Genomic DNA, 23070 nt, shown 5'->3' with positions numbered 1-23070 from the left:
TTATTTTTTTAAATTAGATTTTATGACCTAAAAGAGAACATTTTCAACTTGACTAAATCATTATATTCGAACTATGTTTTTACAACAGACTAAAATATTGTTTAAATATTAAGTACGAGCTATATTATAATATATACATTATATTTGTGAAATTTATCACATTAAATAGAAACATTTGTTTTCTTAATTTAAATATAGAAAAAACTACACGTAAGTTATATTTCATTTTAAGTATTTTAATACATATTTTTCTATTTATAATAAAAAATATAAACACAAATATATATAAATACAAATTCTTATACATATATCAATACACATTAATATATTTATATTATTTATATTTTGTTTTTAATTTGTGAGTCAGTTAAAAGTACACATGAAAAATATTGTTTTTTGTTTTATGACTACAACAGAATATTTCGTTTAACATTTAACTAATAGTTTTACTTTGTTACTCATCGTTTAATTGAATATTATATCTAATTGTAATTTAAGTATACATGAGTTTGAATAATAATTAGTTTTTAGTGTTTTGTTTTTTAATTACAGTATTTTTTTTAAATCAGATTTTATGACCTAAAAGAGAACATTTTCATCTTGACTAAATCATTATATTCTAATTATGTTTTTACAACAGACTAAAATATTGTTTAAATATTAAGTGCGAGCTATATTATAATATATATATTATATTTTTGAAATTTATCAGATTAAATAGAAACATTTGTTTTCTTAATTTAAATATAGAAAAAACTACACGTAAGTTATATTTCATTTTAAGTATTTTAATACATATTTTTCTATATATAATAAAAATATAAATACAAATATATATAAATACAAATTCTTATACATATATCAATTTACATTAATATATTTATATTATATATATTTCGTTTTTAATTTGTGAGTCAGTTAAAAGTACACATGAAAAATATTGTTTTATGACTACAATAGAATATTTAGTTTAACATTTAATAGTTTTACTTTGTTACTCATCGTTTAATTGATTATATCTAATTGTAATTTAAGTATACATGAGTTTGAATAATTCGTTTAATGTTTTTTTTAATTACTGTATTTTTTTAATCAGATTTTATGACCTAAAATCGAACATTTTCAACTTGACAAAATGATTATATTCGAATTATATTTTTACAACAGACTGTTGAAATATTAAGTTGTTACCACAAAGCGACTGCTAGCTATATTATAATATATTCATCACATGTGTGACATTTATCAGATTAAATAGAAAAAGTAGGTTTTTTTTTATTTAAATATAGAAACAAACTACTGGTAAGTTATTATTCATTTTAAGTATTTTTAATACATATTTTTCTATATTTATAAAAATCACATTATATATATAAATACAAATTCTTATACATATATCAATATATATTTATATGATAATATATATATATATATTTTAATTTGTGAGTCAGTTAAAAGTACACGTGAAAAATATTTGTATTTTTTTGACTAAATAGAACATTTATTTGAACTTTTAACTAATTTGTAAATTTGTAACACTTAAAAACGTTTTTTCTTACAACTCGACAGTTTTAAAAGTAATGAAATGCTCAAGAGAATCAACTTTTCGTGCTCACAACAAATTAAAAAAGTAATATTTGATTAGTTTTTTTGAAGACGAGTTTATTGAAGATGAAATACTTTTTTGTCTTTGTTTCAAAGACGTGGTTTGTGTCTAATGAGGATTTTAGTCAGACACAAAAGTTGACAACAAGCTGCCAATCGCATCTCTGCATGTCATTAATTATGCAAGCGGCAACTTGACCATTTGTCTTGAACGCAACCACTCACCTGCTCAGGTATCTGCATCCTCCTCCTCACATGCAGTAAGAAAACAACAAAGTCATTTTTCTATGCTCTGCTATTGTTGTCCTAATGAAAGCAGTTGTTGACTAATGTATGATAATTGGCAGATAACAGATGCTAATGTGTGTGTGTGCGTGTGTTCAAAGGGATCTTTTAGTGAAACAAACATTTAATCCCATCACACACGTGTGTATTCAATAAAACAATTACATTGGTTAACAAGATACTTTTAGGTTGAAAAAGATTATACTTCAAAATACTCCAATTATACAAAGGTTGAACCAGATACTTCATGTTGAACAAAATATACTCAAAAGTATTTTTTAGTTTGAAGAAAATAGTAGAAGGTCGATACTTAGTTGAACAAAGAAATACTCAACTTTTTTTAGGTTGAACAAAATATAATATTTTATACTCAAAAATGTTAATACTGTTTAAAATATTTTTAGGCTCAAAAATAGGTTGAACAAAAATATACTTAAATTATTCTTAGGTTGAACGAGATACTTTTAGGTTGAACAAAAAAAACAATACTTAAGGTTGAACAAAACTATACTCAAAATATTCTTAGGTTGAACAAAAATATTCTCAAAATATTCTTAGGGTGAACAAAAATATTCTGAAAATATTCTTAGGTTGAACAAAAATATTCTCAAAATATTCTTGAGTTGAACAAAATATTCTCAAAATATTCTTGAGTTGAACAAAATATTCTCAAAATATTCTTAGATTGAACAAAAAATATTCTCAAAATATTCTTAGGTTGAACAAAAATATTCCCAAAATATTTTTAGGTTGAACAAAAATATTCTCAAAATATTCTTAGGTTGAACAAAAATATACTCAAAATATTCTTAGGTTGAACAAAAATATTCTCAAAATATTCTTAGGTTGAACAGAAGTATTCTTAAAATATTCTTAGCTTGAACAAAAATATACTTAAATTATTCTTAGGTTGAACAAAAATATTCTCAAAATATTCTTAGGGTGAACAAAAATATTCTCAAAATATTCTTAGATTGAACAAAAATATTCTCAAAATATTCTTGAGTTGAACAAAATATTAAAATATTCTTAGATTGAACAAAAAATATTCTCAAAATATTCTTAGGTTGAACAAAAATATTCTTAGGCTGAACAAAAATATTCTCAAAATATTCTTAGGTTGAACAAAAATATACTCAAAATATTCTTAGGTTGGACAAAAATATTCTCAAAATATTCTTAGGTTGAACAAAAATATTCTCAAAATATTCTTAGGTTGAACACAAATATTCTTAAAATATTCTTAGGTTGAACAAAAATATACTTAAATTATTCTTAGGTTGAACAAAAATATTCTCAAAATATTCTTTGGTCAAACAAAAACCAAATATACTCCAAATATTTTAGGCTCAAAAATAGGTTGAACAAAAATATACTTAAATTATTCTTAGGTTGAACGAGATACTTTTAGGTTGAACAAAAAAATACATAATTTTTGTATTTGGTTGAACAAAAAACAATACTTAAGGTTGAACAAAACTATACTCACAATATTCTTAGGTTGAACAAAATATTCTCAAAATATTCTTAGGTTGAGCAAAAATATTCTCAAAATATTCTTAGGTTGAACAAAAATATTCTCAAAATATTCTTAGGTTGAACAAAAACATTCTTAAGTTGAACAAAACTATATTCAAAATATTATTCGGTAGAACAAAACTATATTCAAAATATTGTTAGGTTGAACAAAAATGTACTAAAAAATATTCTTAGGTTGAACAAAAATATTCTCAAAATATTCTTAGGTTGAACAAAAATATTCTCAAAATATTCTTAGGTTGAACCAAAATATTCTTAGGTTGAACAAAAAATTACTCAAAATATTCTTAGGTTGAACAAAAAATATTCTTAAATTGACCAAAAATTACTCAAAATATTCCTTAGTTGAACAAAAAATATCCTCAAAATATTCTTGGGTTGAACAAAAAATATTCTCAAAATATTATGTTGAACAAAACTATACTCTAAATATTCTTAGGTTGAACAAAGAATATTCTCAAAATATTCTTAGGTTGAACAAAATATTCTCAAAATATTAGGTTGAACAAAACTATACTCTAAATATTCTTAGGTAGAACAAAAATATTCTCAAAATATTCTTAGGTTGAACAAAAATATTCAATTATTCTTAGGTTGAACAAAAAATATTCTCAAAATATTGTTAGGTTGAACAAAAATGTACTAAAAAATATTCTTAGGTTGAACAAAAATATTCTCAAAATATTCTTAGGTTGAACCAAAATATTCTTAGGTTGAACAAAAATGTACTCAAAATATTCTTAGGTTGAACAAAAAATAGTCTTAAATATTCTTAAATATACCAAAAATTACTCAAAATATTCCTTAGTTGAACAAAAAATATCCTCAAAATATTCTTAGGTTGAACAAAAAATATTCTCAAAATATTAGGTTAAACAAAACTATACTCTAAATATTCTTAGGTTGAACAAAAAATATTCTCAAAATATTCTTAGGTTGAACAAAAATATTCTTAGGTTGAACAAAATATTCTCAAAAAAAATAATGTTTTCAGCATACAGTACCTACATAAATAAATAAATAAATAAAACGTAACTATGTGATGTCAGTGCAAAATGGCGGCGTGTTGTCGTGTGTTGCTACGGCAACACCACATTCTACAGCGAGTTTTTTTTTTTTTATCCGGCCTCCAACCTTGCTGCGGGCTCATGACAGGCTGAGGGCGGCCGCCATTGTACTTTTCATTCCTCCGGGGGCCACAATGCAGACGCTGAGCGACAGGCCGGCTTTGCGCTGTTTGCGGTTAGGATGTCGCTCGTTTACACGGGAGGGGGGGGCGTGGGGTCAGAGGGGGGGAAGTGACCAAATGGAATCTGGATTGTTCTTCCAGCCTGATGTGATAACTTACAAGATAACACTGGGGATTGCAGCAACATGTTATCTGCCACGGGAAGACTGGAGCGAGCATGAAGAAACGCAACAAACAACAACTAAATATCCACACTTCGAAGTAAAGCTTATTATGTCTGTCATCGTGCAACACACAACAATAATACTTTTTTTTAAATCAACTATCACCTTTTTAGCTCCTCAGTATAACACTAGCCTATTCAAATGAAAAACATAAAAAGGAAAACAACCAAAACATTATCAATTGTAGGCAGTGTAAAAAATAGTTGGTAAAAATTAATTAAAAAGTAAAGTCAAATCAAAGCTTCATTGAAAATAGTTCAAATTATTTCAACTTTTAATGTTTGACTAAATACATTTTTACAAATATACATTTACAGATTATTTTTTTTATACGTTAAAATACAGCACTTAAAATGTTAACATTCAACAGGTTACACAAAAATTGTTGAAAACCAAACAAAAAAATGGCCCATGAAAGGTAGTCAAGAAGACAAAATATTTACATCATATTTATTATTTTTTAGAAAACAAGATTTAAAAGTTTAAAATAAATTATTTTTTATGTCAACCGGGTCTACGTAGTATTTTTAAACTCAAAATTTCATTTTATCATTGGATTTTTGTTGCACAAAAAAACATTGTATAGTCCAAAAAAAAAAAATTTTTAATAAATTTTTTTCCTAAAAATTCTTACTTTGATTTAAAAAATCTTGTTTTGTTAAAAACGTTTTTTTTCTCTTTTTTTCAGTGATGGTCATATAAGATTTAAAAAAAAAAAGTAAAAAATGGTCAAAGTTAAGCAAGGAAAAAATGTACTTTGATAATATTTTTGATTGAAAAAAATTTTTTAGTAAAAGATAAGTTACATTTTCAGTTCACGTTCACCAGTTGTTTTTTTCACATTTTATTTTGTAGGTGTAACAAAAATAAAAACAGCTGTTGAATTAGTTAACACATTTTTGCATTTAACTAACAAATGTATCAATTTATAGATTATTTTTATACGTTAAAATTATTTCTGTATTTTAAAAGACTGTACAGTACTTAAAATGTTAACATTCAACAGGTTACACAATAATTGTTGCAAAAAGGGCCCATGAAAGGTAGTCAAGAAGACAAAATATTTACTTCATATTTATTATTTTTTAGAAAACAAGATTTAAAAGTTTAAAATGATTTTTTTTTATGTCAACCGGGTCTACGTAGTATTTTTAAACCCAAAAAGTCATTTTTTCATTAGATTTTTGTTGCACAAAAAAAAAGATTGTATATTTAAAAAAAAAAAAAAAATTATTTTAAAATGTCTTATTTTCCTAAAAATTCTCACTTTGATCACAAAAATCTTATTTTTTTTAAAAACTTTTTTTTTCTTTTTTTCAGCGACGGTTATATAAGATAAAAAAAAAAGTCAAAAATGGTCAAAGTTATGCAAGGAAACATTTTGGATTAAAAAAATACAACTTCTTGTAAAACATTAAGTTACATTTTCAGTTCACGTTCACCAGTTTTTTTTCACATTTTATTTTGTAGGTGTAACAAAAATAAAAACATAGCTGTTGAATTAGTTAACTAATTTTTGCATTTAACTAACAAATATATCATTTTATAGATTTTTTTTATACGTTAAAATTATTTCTCTATTTTAAGACTGTTCAGTACTTAAAATGTCAACATTCAACAGGTTACACAAAAATTGTTGAAAACCAAACAAAAAAATGGCCCATGAAAGGTAGTCAAGAAGACAAAATATTTACTTCATATTTATTGTTATTTTTTAGAAAACAAGATTTAAAAGTTTAAAATTACATTTTTTATGTCAACCGGGTCTATGTAGTATTTTTAAACACAAAAAGTCATTTTATCATTGGATTTTTGTTGCACAAAAAAAACATTGCATAGTCCAAAAATACAATAAAAATTTAATTAATTTTTTACCTAAAAATTGTTACTTTGATTTAAAAAATCTTATTTTTTTGAAAACTTTTTTTTTTCTTTTTTTCAGTGATGGTCATATAAGATTTTAAAAAAGTAAAAAATGGTAAAAGTTAAGCAAGGAAACATGTACTTTGATAACATTTTTGATAAAAAAAAAAAAAATCAAATTTTTTTTTAGTAAAAGATAAGTTACATTTTCAGTTCACGTTCACCAGTTGTTGTTTTTTTTCACATTTTATTTTGTAGGTGTAACAAAAATAAAAACAGCTGTTGAATTAGTTAACACATTTTTGCATTTAACTAACAAATGTATCAATTTATAGATTATTTTTATACGTTAAAATTATTTCTGTATTTTAAAAGACTGTACAGTACTTAAAATGTTAACATTCAACAGGTTACACAATAATTGTTGCAAAAAGGGCCCATGAAAGGTAGTCAAGAAGACAAAATATTTACTTCATATTTATTATTTTTTAGAAAACAAGATTTAAAAGTTTAAAATGATTTTTTTTTATGTCAACCGGGTCTACGTAGTATTTTTAAACCCAAAAAGTCATTTTTTCATTAGATTTTTGTTGCACAAAAAAAAAGATTGTATATTTAAAAAAAAAAAAAAAATTATTTTAAAATGTCTTATTTTCCTAAAAATTCTCACTTTGATTACAAAAATCTTATTTTTTTAAAAACCTTTTTTTTTTTTTTTTTTTTTCAGTGACAGTTATATAAGATTTAAAAAAAAGTCAAAAATGGTCAACGTTATGCAAGGAAACATTTTGGATTAAAAAAATACAACTTGTAAAAGATAAGTTACATTTTCAGTTCATGTTCACCTTTTTTTTTTCACATTTTATTTTGTAGGTGTAACAAAAATAAAAACATAGCTGTTGAATTAGTTAACTAATTTTTGCATTTAACTCACAAATATATCAATTTATAGATTTTTTTTTATACGTTAAAATTATTTCTCTATTTTAAAAGACTGAACAGTACTTAAAATGTTAACATTCAACAGGTTACACAATAATTGTTGAAAAAAGGGCCCATGAAAGGTAGTCAAGAAGACAGAATATTTACTTCATATTTATTGTTATTCTTTAGAAAACAAGATTTAAAAGTTTAAATTAATTTTTTTTACGTCAACCGGGTCTACGTAGTATTTTTAAACCCAAGGTCATTTTATCATTGGATTTTTGTTGCACAAAAAAAAAAGATTGTGTAGTCAAAATTTTTTATTTATTTTTTTAATTTAAAAATGTCTTGTTTTTTCTCTAAAAATTCTTTGATTTCAAAAATCTTATTTAAAAAAAATAATAATTTCATTTTTTCAGTGACGGTCATATAAGATAAAAATGTCAAAAATGGTCAAAGTTAAGCAAGGAAAACATGTACTTAGATAACATTTTTGACTAAAAAAATACAACTACTTGTAAAAGATAAGTTACATTTTGAGTTCACGTTCACCATTTTTTTTTCACATTTTATTTTGTAGGTGTAACAAAAATAAAAACATAGCTGTTGAATTAGTTAACTAATTTTTGCATTTAACCAACAAATATATAAATGTATGGATTTTTTTTTATACGTTAAAATTATTTCTCTATTTTAAAAGACTGTACAGAACTTAAAATGTTAACATTCAACAGGTTACACAATAATTGTTGAAAAAAGGGCCCATGAAAGGTAGTCAAGAAGACAAAATATTTACTTCATATTTATTATTTTTTAGAAAAAAGATTTAAAAGTTTAAAATTATTTTTTTTATGTCAACCGGGTCTACGTAGTATTTTTAAACCCAAAAAGTCATTTTTTCATTAGATTTTTGTTGCACAAAAATAAAGATTGTATAGTAAAAAAAAAAAATGTATTTCAAAATGTCTTATTTTCCTAAAAATTCTCACTTTGATTACAAAAATCTTTTCTTTTTTTTAAACATTTTTTTTTTCTTTTTTTCAGTGACAGTTATATAAAATTGAAAAAAAAGTCAAAAATGGTCAAAGTTATGCAAGGAAACATTTTGGATTAAAAAAATACAACTTGTAAAAGATAAGTTACATTTTCAGTTCACGTTCACCAGTTTTTTTTTCACATTTTATTTTGTAGGTGTAACAAAAATAAAAACATAGCTGTTGAATTAGTTAACTAATTTTTGCATTTAACTAACAAATATATCAATTTATAGATTTTTTTTATACGTTAAAATTATTTCTCTATTTTAAAAGACTGTACAGTACTTAAAATGTTATTCTTTAGAAAACAAGATTTAAAAGTTTAAAATTAAATTTTTTTTAAGTCAACCGGGTCTACGTAGTATTTTTAAACCCAAAAAGTCATTTTATCATTGGATTTTTGTTGCACAAAAAAAAGATTGTATAGTCAAAAATTATTTTTATTTTTTTTCCAATTTAAAAATGTCTTATTTTTTTCTCTAAAAATTCTTACTTTGATTTCAAAAATCTTATTTAAAAAAAATAAAAATAATAATTTAATTTTTTCAGTGACGGTCATATAAGATAAAAACGTCAAAAATGGTCAAAGTTAAGCAAGGAAAAAATGTACTTAGATAACATTTTTGATTAAAAAAATACAACTACTTGTAAAAGATAAGTTACATTTTGAGTTCACGTTCACCAGTTTTTTTTCACATTTTATTTTGTAGGTGTAACAAAAATAAAACATAGCTGTTGAATTAGTTAACTAATTTTTGCATTTAACTAACAAATATATCAATGTATAGACTTTTTTTATACGTTAAAATTATTTCTCTATTTTAAAAGACTGTACAGTACTTAAAATGTTAACATTCAACAGGTTACACAATAATTGTTGAAAAAAGGGCCCATGAAAGGTAGTCAAGAAGACAAAATATTTAGGTTGAACAAAAATATTCCCAAAATATTTTTAGGTTGAACAAAAATATTCTCAAAATATTCTTAGGTTGAACAAAAATATACTCAAAATATTCTTAGGTTGAACAAAAATATTCTCAAAATATTCTTAGGTTGAACAAAAATATTCTCAAAATATTCTTAGGTTGAACAAAAATATTCTCAAAATATTCTTAGGTTGAACAGAAATATTCTTAAAATATTCTTAGGTTGAACAAAAATATTCTCAAAATATTCTTTGGTCAAACAAAAACCAAATATACTCAAAATATTTTATGCTCATAAATAGGTTGAACAAAAATATACTTAAATTATTCTTAGGTTGAACGAGATACTTTTAGGTTGAACAAAAAAATACAGAATTTTTGTATTTGGTTGAACAAAAAACAATACTTAAGGTTGAACAAAACTATACTCACAATATTCTTAGGTTGAACAAAATATCCTCAAAATATTCTTAGGTTGAACAATAATATTCTCAAAATATTCTTAGGTTGAACAAAAATATTCTCAAAATATTCTTAGGTTGAACAAAAATATTCTCAAAATATTCTTGTCTTCAAGAAGACAAAATATTTACTTCATATTTATTATTTTTAAGAAAACAAGATTTAAAAGTTTTAAAAAAAAGTTTTTATGTCAACTGGGTCTACGTAATATTTTTTAAACCCAAAAAGTCATTTTATCATTGGATTTTTTTTGCACAAAAAAAAACATTGTATAGTCTTTTTTTGGGGGGGGAAAATGTATTTTTTTCCTAAAAATTCTTACTTTGATTTCAAAAATGTTATTTTTTAAAAACTTTTTTTTTTTCTTTTTTTCAGTGACGGTCATATAAAGATAAAGAAGTCCAAAAATGGTAAAAGTTAAACAAGGAAAAAATGTACTTTGATAACATTTTTGATTAAAAAAAAATACAACTACTTGTAAAAGATAAGTTATGATAACGCTATGTCGCGGCGCTAGCGCCATGTAGCAAAGTAGTGTAACTAGCGTCATGAAGCGCAGCTAGCGCCATGAAGCGTAGCCAGCGCCATGAAACATAACTAGCACCATGTAGCAAATCTAGCGCCATGTAGCGAAACTAGCGCCATTAAGTGTAGCTAACGCTATGTAGCGTCGCTAGAGTCATGTAGCATAGCTATCACCATGTAGCATAGCTACCGCCATGTAGCGTAACTAGCGCCATTAAGCGTAGCTAACGCCATGTCGCGGCGCTAGCGTCATGTAGCATGGCTATTGCCATGTAGCGCCGCTAGCGTCATGTAGCAAAGTAGTGTAACTAGCGCCATGAAGCGTAGAGAGCCCCATGAAACATAACTAGCACCATATAGCAAAGCTAGCACAATGTAGCGAAACTGGCGCCATTAAGTGTAGCTAACGCTATGTAGCGTCGCTAGCGTCATGTAGAATAGCTATCACCATGTAGCGAGGCCAGTTAGAGGTGGTCCGCTACCTGCTGGCCGACAAAGGGACTGAAGACTCGCAGAGCTCAGAGCGAGACCGCCAAAGCGGGAATCCCTGACAATCGTCGACACCTTGGACTTGTTAGTTTATTTTTCCAGGTGAGGAGCTGAGGTCCATGCTAACGACATTTCAAAGTCAGCTTTTATTTCTTGCTGATTTACATCAACTATCTGCAACCCAATTGAGCTCCTAATGGGATTTTCCTGGGGGGTTGGGGGGGCCACAAACGGGGAGATGTAAGCAAAAGCGTGAATGTTATCAAGCTCTGACCCCCACCTTCTCCTCCCCCAAAGACCCCCTTCCCACTCTTTGTCATGTCCCTTATCAGGACCACTCTATCACTCTTTCAGAGAGGTCCTGGCGTTGAAAGCGCTTGCAAATGTAAGTCAGTCTTTGTTTAGGCCGGCCCGAGGTCCGCCCCCCCACCCGGCTCCCACCCGGGTGCGGGCTGATTGACGGCCCTCCGCTGGGTGAGTGACAGGCGCTCCCAAACGCTTCATTTTGGAGCCCTTGAGAGTGCCGTCGTACACCAGAGTCGGCCAGAAGGGCCGCAGCTTTGTCACCGGAACCCTCCACCTTTCCCTCCTGTTGCAAGTCTTGTGGCTTCTTTATAGTAACGTGTGTATACGTGTTTATTGTGGCTATCGAGTTTTTTTCCTGGCCCCAAACTGAAAGGCCCCAAAGATCCTCCATGAAACAAGAGCTCTGCTATTTTTAGGGACCTCGTCTTCAAAAATGATTCCCGGGCGTGGCCAAGGCTGCGCACTGCTCCCCTCACCTCCCAGGGGGTGAGGGTGATGGGTCAAATGCAGAGGATAATCTCACCACACCTAGTGTGTGTGTGTGTGTGTGTGTGCGGGTGTGTGTGTGTGTGACAATCATTGGTACTTTAACTTAACTTTTTTTTGTTTTTAAGGACCTGTAGCAAAAACATCCTAGTCAAAGATCCAAAGCATATGTAAGGAGTGTTCTGCTGTTTTTAAAGACTGCAAAAATGCTAGTCAAAGAGCCTATATGGCGGGAGTAATCTGCTGCAAAAACGCCAATCAAAGATCCTCTACGAAACAAGACTGCTTTGCTATTTTTAAGGACCTTGTCTTCTGTTTAAAGGGACCTAGAGCAAAAACATCCTAGTCAAAGATCCTACATACGAAAGGAGAAAATCGGCTGTTTTTAAAGAATCTCCTGCAAAAAGATTAAGATTTTCTACGGGACAGGAGCTTGCTGTTTTTAAAAAAATATTCCACAAAACCACCAGTTAAAGATCCTCTATATGACAGAAGTGGTCTTCTGTTTTTAGGGGCCTACTGCAAAAATGCGAGTCAAAGATCCAACGCATATGAAAGGAGTTTTTAAAGACTGCAAGAATGCTAGTCAAAGAGCCTATATGGCGGGAGTAATCTGCTGTTTTTATGAATCTGCAGCAAAAACGCCAATCAAAGATCCTCTACGAAACAAGAGTGCTCTGCTATTTTTAAGGACCTTGTCTTCTGTTTAAAGGGACCCAGAGCAAAAACATCCTAGTCAAAGATCCTACATACGAAAGGAGAAAATCAGCTGTTTTTAAGAATCTCCTACAAAAAGATTAAGATCTTCTACAGGACAGGAGCTTGCTGTTTTTAAAAAAATATTCCACAAAACCACCAGTTAAAGATCCTCTATATGATAGAAGTGGTCTTCTGTTTTTAGGGGCCTACTGCAAAAATGCGAGTCAAAGATCCAACGCATATGAAAGGAGTTTTTAAAGACTGCAAGAATGCTAGTCAAAGAGCCTATATGGCGGGAGTAATCTGCTGTTTTTATGAATCTGCAGCAAAAACGCCAATCAAAGATCCTCTACGAAACAAGAGTGCTCTGCTATTTTTAAAGGACCTTGTCTTCTGTTTAAAGGGACTTAGAGCAAAAACATCCTAGTCAAAGATCCTACATACGAAAGGAGACAATCGGCTGTTTTTAAGAATCTCCTGCAAAAAGATTAAGATCTTCTACAGGACAGGAGCTTGCTGTTTTTTAAAAAAATATTCCACAAAACCACCAGTTAAAGATCCTCTATATGACGGAAGTGGTCTTCTGTTTTTAGGGGCCTACTGCAAAAATGCGAGTCAAAGGTCCAAAGCATATGAAAGGAGTTTTTAAAGACTGCAAGAATGCTAGTCAAAGAGCCTATATGGCGGGAGTAATCTGCTGTTTTTATCAATCTGCTGCAAAAACGCCAATCAAAGATCCTCTACGAAACAAGAGTGCTCTGCTATTTTTAAAGGACCTTGTCTTCTGTTTAAAGGGACCTCGAGCAAAAACATCCTAGTCAAAGATCCTACATACGAAAGGAGAAAATCGGCTGTTTTTAAGAATCTCCTGCAAAAAGATTAAGATCTTCTACGGGACAGGAGCTTGCTGTTTTAAAAAAAATATTCCACAAAACCACCAGTTAAAGATCCTCTATATGACAGAAGTGGTCTTCTGTTTTTAGGGGCCTACTGCAAAAATGCGAGTCAAAGATCCAACGCATATGAAAGGAGTTTTGAAAGACTGCAAGAATGCTAGTCAAAGAGCCTATATGGCGGGAGAAATCTGCTGTTTTTATGAATCTGCAGCAAAAACGCCAATCAAAGATCCTCTACGAAACAAGAGTGCTCTGCTATTTTTAAGGACCTTGTCTTCTGTTTAAAGGGACCTAGAGCAAAAACATCCTAGTCAAAGATCCAAAGCATATGTAAGGAGTGTTCTGCTGTTTTTAAAGACTGCAAAAATGCTAGTCAAAGAGCCTATATGGCGGGAGTAATCTGCTGCAAAAACGCCAATCAGAGATCCTCTACGAAACAAGAGTGCTCTGCTATTTTTAAGGACCTTGTCTTCTGTTTAAAGGGACCTAGAGCAAAAACATCCTAGTCAAAGATCCTACATACGAAAGGAGAAAATCGGCTGTTTTTAAGAATCTCCTACAAAAAGATTAAGGTCTTCTACAGGACAGGAGCTTGCTGTTTTTTTTAAAAATATTCCACAAAACCACCAGTTAAAGATCCTCTATATGACAGAAGTGGTCTTCTGTTTTTAGGGGCCTACTGCAAAAATGCGAGTCAAAGATCCAACGCATATGAAAGGAGTTTTTAAAGACTGCAAGAATGCTAGTCAAAGAGCCTATATGGCGGGAGTAATCTGCTGTTTTTATGAATCTGCTGCAAAAACGCCAATCAAAGATCCTCTACGAAACAAGAGTGCTCTGCTATTTTTAAGGACCTAGTCTTCTGTTTAAAGGGACCTAGAGCAAAAACATCCTAGTCAAAGATCCTACATACGAAAGGAGAAAATCGGCTGTTTTTAAGAATCGCCTACAAAAAGATTAAGATCTTCTACAGGACAGGAGCTTGCTGTTTTTTAAAAAAATATTCCACAAAACCACCAGTTAAAGATCCTCTATATGACAGAAGTGGTCTTCTGTTTTTAGGGGCCTACTGCAAAAATGCGAGTCAAAGTTCCAACGCATATGAAAGGAGTTTTTAAAGACTGCAAGAATGCTAGTCAAAGAGCCTATATGGCGGGAGTAATCTGCTGTTTTTATGAATCTGCAGCAAAAACGCCAATCAAAGATCCTCTACGAAACAAGAGTGCTCTGCTATTTTTAAGGACCTTGTCTTCTGTTTAAAGGGACCTAGAGCAAAAACATCCTAGTCAAAGATCCTACATACGAAAGGAGAAAATCGGCTGTTTTTAAGAATCTCCTACAAAAAGATTAAGATCTTCTACAGGACAGGAGCTTGCTGTTTTTTAAAAAAATATTCCACAAAACCACCAGTTAAAGATCCTCTATATGACAGAAGTGGTCTTCTGTTTTTAGGGGCCTACTGCAAAAATGCGAGTCAAAGATCCAAAAGCATATGAAAGGAGTTTTTAAAGACTGCAAGAATGCTAGTCAAAGAGCCTATATGGCGGGAGTAATCTGCTGTTTTTATCAATCTGCTGCAAAAACGCCAATCAAAGATCCTCTACGAAACAAGAGTGCTCTGCTATTTTTAAGGACCTAGTCTTCTGTTTAAAGGGACCTAGAGCAAAAACATCCTAGTCAAAGATCCTACATACGAAAGGAGAAAATCGGCTGTTTTTAAGAATCGCCTACAAAAAGATTAAGATCTTCTACAGGACAGGAGCTTGCTGTTTTTTAAAAAAATATTCCACAAAACCACCAGTTAAAGATCCTCTATATGACAGAAGTGGTCTTCTGTTTTTAGGGGCCTACTGCAAAAATGCGAGTCAAAGTTCCAACGCATATGAAAGGAGTTTTTAAAGACTGCAAGAATGCTAGTCAAAGAGCCTATATGGCGGGAGTAATCTGCTGTTTTTATGAATCTGCAGCAAAAACGCCAATCAAAGATCCTCTACGAAACAAGAGTGCTCTGCTATTTTTAAGGACCTTGTCTTCTGTTTAAAAGGATCTACTGCAAAAAAGTGAGTACATATAATAGGAGTGTTCTTCTGTTTTTAAAGGTCTACTGCAAAAACTCCAGTTAAAGATCCGCTAAATGACAGAAGTGGTCCGCTGTTTTTAAGGACATACTGCAAAAATGGAGAGTCAAAACAATAAAGTTCCTTCCAACCCGAAAAGAAGAATCGACTAAACGCTGGAGTAAAATGTCTAAAGTGGAAATGCTTTATGTACACCAAAAAAAAGTGACTGTAATATTCATGCCAGGCCACTAGTTGGCGACGTCCCAAACACTACTACACGCTTATAATTTGAAAATGATGTAATAAAAACATAGCTCACAATATAACTAAAAGGTGGGAAAAGTTCAGCCATGTTTCGTACAAAGCATAACATTTTTTTATTAGAAATGATCGGAGCATGAAGCGAATGCAACCAATGAAACGTTTTTACTTTTTAAACAATTGGTAAAAAAAAAAAAAAATACAAATCAAAGTCTGTTGAATGTCCAAACTTTTGACTGTTACATGAATAAAAATATGTATAAAAAAATATAAACAGGCATAAGAAATAAGTGCCTGTGATAAGATACATGTTGTACCATGTGATATGTTATTAAGTTTATTGACATATGGCATATTGTAAAAATAAATAAACTCTGTCATGATTATGTTATAAACTCATATTGCGTAAAAGTTAATTAATGTCAGCAATTCAACTTCAAATATGAAACTAACGTGATATAAAATTATTACCGTATTTTCCGGACTATAAGGCGCACTTAAAACCATTTTTTTCCCCTCAAAACTCGACAGTGCGCCTAATGTACGGAATAATCCTGGTTTTGCTTACCGACCTCGAAAGCTATTTTATTTGGTACATGGTGTAGTGATAAGTGTGATCAGTAGATGGCAGTCACACATAAGAGATACGTGTAGACTGCAATATGATGGCAATATGACTCAAGTAAACAACACCAACATTTTATATGTTCCATTGAAAATATAGAACATTACAAACGACGCTCAAAAATGTATCAAAATGTTTTAGTACGACTTTGGTAAGCTATGAAGCCGCACCCCTTGATGGATTGTCAACATAGGAGTATTATTATGGTGTGTGTATAAGGTAAGATATATTATCTGGCGTTTTGTTTCGCATTATCATGCAAAACCAACTTTTCTTACTTTCTGGTACCTGCTGATGTGTATTTGGGATCTGCATAAGTCCTGAAAAATTGCACGCGTCCGCCTTTGTAGTCGATAAACTTCTTCTTTTTCTCTATCTTCTTGTTATGGGACATTCATCCTCCGCTGTTACCATTTCTAATATAAAGTAGCGTAAAGTTCTTACTTATATCTGTCAGTAAACTCACCATGAAAGCGCTAAAACATACCGGTGTAGTGAGTTTACATTATTCACCCAAGGAACTTTAGTTATTAGAGAGTTCCGGTCGGACGGTTTTTCACAGGACACATTTCCAGCCTTGTTGTTGTTTCCGAATGAGGAGATGCTGCTCCGTTATTGATTGATGTTTTAAAGTCTGAATGTCATTAAAGGGGAACATTATCACCAGACCTATGTAAGCGTCAATATATACCTTGATGTTGCAGAAAAAAGACCATATATTTTTTTAACCGATTTCCGAACTCTAAATGGGTGAATTTAGGCGAATTAAACGCCTTTCTATTATTCGCTCTCGGAGCGATGATGTCACAATGTGACGTCACATCGGGAAGCAATCCGCCATTTTCTCAAACACCGAGTCAAATCAGCTCTGTTATTTTCCGTTTTTTCGACTGTTTTCCGTACCTTGGAGACATCATGCCTCGTCGGTGTGTTGTCGGAGGGTGTAACAACACGAACAGGGACGGAATATCGACCCTAGCTTCCCTGGCCTGCTGACATCAACTCCAAAACTGGACAGATCAGCTTTCAGGAAAAGAGAGCGGATGAGGGTATGTCTACAGAATATATTAATCGATGAAAATTGGGCTGTCTGCACTCTCAAAGTGCATGTTGTTGCCAAATGTATTTCATATGCTGTAAACCTAGTTCATAGTTGTTAGTTTCCTTTAATGCCAAACAAACACATACCAATCGTTGGTTAGAAGGCGATCGCCGAATTCGTCCTTGCTTTCTCCCGTGTCGCTGGCTGTCGTGTCGTTTTCGTCGGTTTCGCTTGCATACGGTTCAAACCGATATGGCTCAATAGCTTCAGTTTCTTCTTCAATTTCGTTTTCGCTACCTGCCTCCACACTACAACCATCCGTTTCAATACATGCGTAATCTGTTGAATCGCTTAAGCCGCTGAAATCCGAGTCTGAATCCGAGCTAATGTCGCTATAGCTTGCTGTTCTTTCCGCCATGTTTGTTTGTGTTCACTATGTGACGTCACAGGAAAATGGACGGGTGTATATAACGATGGTTAAAATCAGGCACTTTGAAGCTTTTTTTAGGGATATTGCGTGATGGGTAAAATTTTGAAAAAAAACTTCGAAAAATAAAATAAGCTACTGGGAACTGATTTTTAATGGTTTTAACCCTTCTGAAATTGTGATAATGTTCCCCTTTAAAACAGTTCGCTTACTTCTTCCACTCCGTCCTTGCACGCTACACCGTTACAACAACGATGGCGGGGAGAAAAGACGCTGTCGAAGGTGAGCCGCGTAAATAAGACCGCCCACAAAACGGCGCATCCGGAAGAGACTGTCAGAAAGCGACTTGAAGATGATGTGTAAAACATCATCCATGCAACATTTTGAGCAAAGAACCACCATTACATGTTATGTAGACCACAAGGAAGTCTTTTCCATTTAGAACAAAATAAATAATATGACTCCTTTAATGCGCCTTATAATCCTTTTGTATGAAAAAAGATCGAAAAGAGTGCGCCTTATAATCCGGTGCGCCCTATGGTCCGGAAAATACGGTAAGCACATTCAACCAACAAGATGTGCTCTCTTAAGAGTGATCGTTGAATATAACAACAGAAAGTTAATTTACTTCAGGTTACAAAGAAAAAAACGTGTTGAGTGCACCACATCCAATTTGTGAAAAAAACAAACAAACAAAAAACAGAAAAAGACACATATTTAAACAGTCAAATACAAATGATATGGCTCTTAAATAGCCAGAGAAATATCATATAACGTTCCTCTTCCAAAAAAGTATATTGTGTGGCTATTTTTTTTATTTTTTTATATGAAACTTGGTTAAAAGTGTGTATAAATACTTTTTGAGCACATTCAACAATAACAATAACAACAGATCATTTTGGCGACAAAAACCGTGATATAAAATTTTCATAGCGTTACATTCCTAGTGCTTAACGAGGTATGTAAAGTCTCTAAACCAGTGGTTCTTAAACTTGTTGGAGGTACCGAACCCCTCCAGTTTCATATGCACATTCACCGAACCCTTCTTTAGGGAAAAATATATACTTTTTTTTTTCAAATTCAAGACAAAGTTATATGTTTTTGGTAACACTTTAGTATGGGGAACATATTCTAAGTAACAAAGACTTAATTTAGAGTTATTTGGACACTCGGGGAACATATTCTAAGTAACAAAGACTTAATTTAGAGTTATTTAGACACTCGGGGAACATATTCTAAGTAACAAATACTACATTTAGAGTTATTTGGACACTAGGGGAACATATTCTAAGTAACAAAGACTAAATTTAGAGTTATTTGTGAACATATTCTAAATAACAAAGACTTAATTTAGAGGTATTGGACACGAGGGGAACATATTCTAAGTAACAAAGACTTAATTTAGAGGTATTTGGACACTAGGGGAACATATTCTAAGTAACCAAGACTAAATTTATAGTTATTTGTGAACATATTCTAAGTAACAAAAACTTAATTTAGAGTTATTTGGACACTCGGGGAACATATTCTAAGTAACAAAGACTAAATTTAGAGTTATTTGGACACTCGGAAAACATATTCTAAGTAACAAATACTACATTTAGAGTTATTTGGACACTAGGGGAACATATTCTAAGTAACCAAGACTAAATTTATAGTTATTTGTGAACATATTCTAAGCAACAAAGACTTAATTTAGAGTTATTTGGACACTCGGGAAACATATTCTAAGTAACAAATACTACATTTAGAGTTATTTGGACACTAGGGGAACATATTCTAAGTAACCAAGACTAAATTTATAGTTATTTGTGAACATATTCTAAGTAACAAAGACTTAATTTAGAGTTATTTGGACACTCGAGGAACATATTCTAAGTAACAAATACTACATTTAGAGTTATTTGGACACTAGGGGAACATATTCTAAGTAATAAAGACTACATTTAGTTATTTGGACACTAGGGGAACATATTTTAAGTAACCAAGACTAAAGTTATAGTTATTTGGACACTAGGGGAACATATTCTAAGTAACAAAGACTTAATTTAGAGTTATTTGGACACTAGGGGAACATATTCTAAGTAACCAAGACTAAATTTATAGTTATTTGTGAACATATTCTAAGTAACAAAGACTTAATTTAGAGTTATTTGGACACTCGGGGAACATATTCTAAGTAACAAAGATTTAATTTAGAGTTATTTGGACACTAGGGGAACATATTCTAAGTAACAAAGACTTAATTTAGAGTTATTTGGGCACCCAGGAACATATTCTAAGTAACAAAGACTTAATTTAGAGTTATTTGGACACTCGGAAAACATATTCTAAGTAACAAAGACTAAATTTAGAGTTATTTGGACACTAGGGGAACATATTCTAAGTAACAAAGACTTAATTTAGTTATTTGGACACTCGGGGAACATATTCTAAGTAACAAAGACTTAATTTAGAGTTATTTGGACACTTGGGGAACATATTCTAAGTAACAAAGACTAAATTTAGAGTTATTTGGACACTCGGGGAACATATTCTAAGTAACAAATACTTAATTTAGAGTTATTTGGACACTAGGGGAACATATTCTAAGTAACAAAGACTTAATTTAGAGTTATTTGGACACTCGGGGAACATATTCTAAGTAACAAATACTACATTTAGAGTTATTTGGACACTAGGGGAACATATTCTAAGTAACCAAGACTAAATTTATAGTTATTTGTGAACATATTCTAAGTAACAAAGACTTAATTTAGAGTTATTTGGATACTCGGGGAACATATTCTATGTAACAAATACTACATTTAGAGTAATTTGGACACTAGGGGAACATATTCTAAGTAACCAAGACTAAATTTATAGTTATTTGTGAACATATTCTAAGTAACAAAGACTTAATTTAGAGTTATTTGGACACTAGGGGAACATATTCTATGTAACAAAGACTTAATTTAGAGTTATTTGGACACTAGGGGAACATATTCTAAGTAACCAAGACTAAATTTATAGTTATTTGTGAACATATTCTAAGTAACAAAGACTTAATTTAGAGTTATTTGGACACTCTGGGAACATATTCTGAGTAACAAATACTTAATTTAAAGTTATTTGGACACTCGGAGAACATATTCTAAATAACCAAGACTAAATTTATAGTTATTTGTGAACATATTCTAAGTAACAAAGACTTAATTTAGAGTTATTTGGACACTAGGGGAACATATTCTATGTAACAAAGACTTAATTTAAAGTTATTTGGACACTAGGGGAACATATTCTAAGTAACAAAGACTTAATTTAGAGTTATTTGGACACTAGGGGAACATATTCTAAGTAACAAAGACTTAATTTAGAGTTATTTGGACACCAGGGGAACATATTCTAAGTAACCAAGAATAAATGTATAGTTATTTGTGAACATATTCTAAGTAACAAAGACTTAATTTAGAGTTATTTGGACACTAGGGGAACATATTCTAAGTAACAAAGACTACATTTAGAGTTATTTGGACACTACGGGATCATATTCTAAGTAACCAAGACTACATTTATAGTTATTTGGACACTAGGGGAACATATTCTAAGTAACAAAGACTAAATTTAGAGTTATTTGGACACTCGGGGAACATATTCTAAGTAACAAAGACTTAATTTAGAGTTATTTGGACACTAGGGGAACATATTCTAAGTAACAAAGACTTAATTTAGAGTTATTTGGACAATAGGGGAACATATTCTAAGTAACAAAGACTTAATTTAGAGTTATTTGGTTAGGGTTAGGGTTAAAGGGTTATTATAATAAGGCCATGTCGAATAAGGCATTAATAAGTACTTAATAATGACTAGTTAAGAGACAATATGTTACTAATTTGCATGTTAATAAGCAACTAATTAATGGTGAATATGTTCCCCATACTAAAGTGTTACCATGTTTTATTACTGGCGCACAAAATGAACCGTGCATGAACATCACCTTGTTCAAAGAACAAAACCAACACAGTGCATAAACTCACAACAAATTACACACCTGCAAATCAGTGTGACTTCTGCTGTTGTCGTATCCGTAATACACCGATAGGGAGAAGTTTTCATTTACACGATGAGTCGGGTGTGTCTTGACCTCCGCCGAACCCCTAGGGTTCCATCGAACCCAGGTTAAGAACCACTGGGTTAGAGTGTCCGCCCTGAGATTGGTAGGTTGTGAGTGCAAACCCCGGCCGAGTCATACCAAAGACTATAAAAATGGGAGCCATTACCTCCCTGCTTGGCACTCAGCATCAAGGGTTGGAATTGGGGGTTAAATCACCAAAAATTATTCCCAGGCGCGGCCACCGCTGCTGCTCTTTGCTCCCCTCACCTCCCAGGGGGGGATCAAGGGTGATGGGTCAAATGCAGAGAATAATTTCGCCACACCTCGTGTGTATGTGTGTGACTATCATTGCTACTTTAACTTCAACATCAAGGTAATAATGGCTACTGTCAAATCCACAACAAACTGAAATTGATGCACTAGTGTTTTCTCTACGGGCGCTAACGAGGTTATTGGGCATCTGTGACATGACATGTACACCCGTGAGGGTGTGGATGTGTGGGGGGCTACTATTTGTGAGACAATAGCGACTAGGAAGCCCGGAACATCGGGCCTTGTGTTTTCCGAGTGGAAATAACAAAGGCGAGCGGAGCGCTGGTGGGAGGCTGTGCTCTCATGGAAATGAGCAACCGAAGCGACAATGTAGCGCCTAATCTCTTCAGAGGGAGGAATCAGTTACACAGCTGTATGCAGCGCGCACACACACACCCACACACCCACACACACACACACACACACACACCCACACACAGGTGGGTGTAGCCACAGGCCTTGCTCTTACAAGCAGCAGAAACAAGGTGGGCCCCCCTCCCCAAACAACAGAAGGGCAGGAATAAGAGGGGCAGAGGGTGGTACGGGGGTGTGAGGCCTCAAAGCATCGGGATTAGAGTTAATGTGCCTCCCTGGGTTATAATCTCTTCAGAGGGGACGAGGGGGGGACTTTGTTTGAGGGGCTTGAGGGCAGTAAGATAAGTATCTATTACAGAAACTCCCCTCTTAGCCTGCCAACATCCACCGCTTCAAAAATGAGGCACAAAAACACTTTGCACCCCCCCCCCCCCAACACCTACCCTCTCGGTGTCGTCTGATACAAACCCCCCCGGACCC

Source organism: Nerophis lumbriciformis, linkage group LG01, assembly GCF_033978685.3.
Source record: "Nerophis lumbriciformis linkage group LG01, RoL_Nlum_v2.1, whole genome shotgun sequence".
NCBI classification, from domain to species: Eukaryota; Metazoa; Chordata; class Actinopteri; order Syngnathiformes; family Syngnathidae; genus Nerophis; species Nerophis lumbriciformis.
This window is presented reverse-complemented; position numbering follows the sequence as displayed.